The 2,388-nt window shown below is 36.9% G+C and overlaps 1 protein-coding gene across 2 annotated transcripts in view; it reads right to left on the bottom strand.

The window, feature by feature from the left end:
• Window positions 1-107: 107 nt before the first annotated feature.
• Window positions 108-2,388, bottom strand: part of LOC106878152 (uncharacterized) — a 44,493-nt gene continuing 42,212 nt past the window's right edge. For both annotated transcript variants that reach the window (XR_008264636.1, XR_001410469.2), the window contains one exon: window positions 108-456. The gene's annotated coding sequence lies outside the window, so the exon portion shown is untranslated. The remainder of the gene's footprint in view (window positions 457-2,388) is intronic.

The following is a 2,388-nucleotide window of genomic DNA, read 5'->3' as shown; positions in this document are numbered from 1 at the left end:
GGTGTGTGTGTGTGTGACATTTCAACAATTTTTGAAAATTGCAGGAAAATAGTGTAGAGTAATAAAAAACATAAAAAAGAGAAAAAAAGCAGTGGAAGAAACCTTGATATGTTTTCACTGAAAACTTTATTCAAAATATCTCTGGTGTTGATGAAAAGTTCATAATATTTTCAAGAAATTCTCTCTTTCAAAACAGAAATAAATCAGCTGATGGTAGAATTCAGCGCCATCATCAGATATCATCCACCCTCAGCCAGTTGAATACTCGATATTGCCATCTCAGTCTTTCTTGTGTTGTCCTTATATTTTCACTGTATTTTAAGTCTGTTCAATTCTTCATATTATCTATCCATGTAACTCAATCTTTTATCCCTCATTTTTCTTGCCTTCTGCTATAGCCTTAGTGAATAACCAAAACCTTGTGAACGAATTTGCTAGATGAAGACTGGAAGAAGCCTATCGTAAATATAGTGCAAAAATTATAAATAACATGAAGACAAGGTAAAAAGACAGACTGTATTAGGTTTACGTACAGGAAACAGCTTTCATACTTTGGGCATTTGCTCTTCTACGGAAAGAATAAACGAGGAGAGAAAAGACAAATGGAGAGAAAGAAAAAGAACAAATGTGTCTCAGAAAGTCACCATATGCGTGTGTTTATGTTTGCGTGTGTATGTGTGTGTGTGTGTGTATGGGTACTCTTGTCTTGATATTGCATGATTGTTGTAACCAAGCAGCACTGTCATCCAAGCGGTGTTGTTTGTTTCCATGTCTGGTCATGGAGAAATGTTACCTTGTTTGGAAACAGGCGGGAGGTTGGTGACAGCAAGGACATTCAGCTGTAGAAAATGTGTCTCAACAAGTTCTGTCTGACCCATGCAAGTGAGGAAAAGCAAACATTAAATGATGACAATAACAGACAAGGTAATGAGCTGGCAAAAGCCTTAGGGCACTAGGAGTGGGTGGGGGGAAATGCCTCGTGGTATTTCTTCTAGCTCTTTATATTCTGAGTCCATGTCACATCAAGATCAACTTCACATTTCACCCCTCTAGAGTCAATAAATAAAGTATCAGTAAAGTACTGGTGAAATTTAATCAATTGTATCCATTATACCTCTTCTTCCCAAGACTGCTGGCCTTGGGCCTGAATTAGAAACAATTATTTAAATATACAAAAAGCTTGTCAAAACAAGAGATTATTTTATAATTGGAACCTTCAGTTGGCCAATGAACAAGCCTCTCTGCAGTTACTCAATCTGTTAGAAATAGTAGTCAAATCTCACTCAAATTACACTCTACTATCATGAAATACAGAAATATTACTTTAGGTAATGGAGTCTAGATTATAGTAGAAACGGGATGATATGGCCATGTCTGGAATGCTTTGATCATAGGTTTACTTAATCAGGGCTGATCTAGGAATAAAGAACAACTATATCTAAATCTTCGTGGAAGCACATGGCCTAGTGGTTAGAGCAGCAGACTCATGGTCGAGGGATCGTGGGTTCAAATCTCATACTGGGTGATGTGTGTGTTTATGAGCGAAACACCTAAGCTTCTCACAGCTCCGGCAGAAGGTAATGGCAAACCTCTGCTGACTCTTTCACCATAACTTCCTCTTACACTTTCCTCCTGCATCTAGCAGCTTCGATGGACTGGCGTCCAGTTCAGATGGGGAACCCATATGCCAATGAAACCGGGAAAGAGCAAACAACAACAATATATCTAAATCTTCACATTCAGAGATGATAAAAGAGTATCAAGCAATGGTCTAGCTCCAGCAGTGCTGTAAAGTACAAGTCAATACTTGAGAGAAAAGTGCTCTGGTTTGAGTTTACAAATAACTATGAACAAAACTGAGGATTGGTATAAACATAAATAGTTATAAAACAATCACACATGAGAAGATGTCATTCATAAATTATAAATAATTTAAAAAATAACAGCTGTGGTTTTTATGTATGTATTATATCCGTGCTAGAATACATTGCACGTGCACCCAGATTCTGATGAAAAATATCTTCAGATTGCTAAATTGTGATACACAAAAACCAAAGATTGATACAAACATAATAAATAATTGTAACAATTGTCCTATATAAGATGATAGTGTTCATGAATTTTAGTATACAAAAGGTGCAGGCATGGCTGTGTAGATAAGAAGTTTGCTTTCCAATCATGTGGTTTCAGGTTCAGTCCCAGTGCAAGACAACTAAGGAAAGTGTCTTTTATTGTAGCCCAGAGCTGACCAAAAAACCAAAGCCTTGTGAGTGGATTTGGCAGACAGAGACTGAAAGAAGCTTGTAGTCTGTGTGTGTGTGTTTTCCATTAGGTAAAATGACTTTTCCTCTCCCACTAATTTGTTTTGTTTTCATTTTAAAGCTTCCT

Source organism: Octopus bimaculoides, chromosome 7, assembly GCF_001194135.2.
Source record: "Octopus bimaculoides isolate UCB-OBI-ISO-001 chromosome 7, ASM119413v2, whole genome shotgun sequence".
NCBI classification, from domain to species: domain Eukaryota; kingdom Metazoa; phylum Mollusca; class Cephalopoda; order Octopoda; family Octopodidae; genus Octopus; species Octopus bimaculoides.
This window is presented reverse-complemented; position numbering and strand designations above follow the sequence as displayed.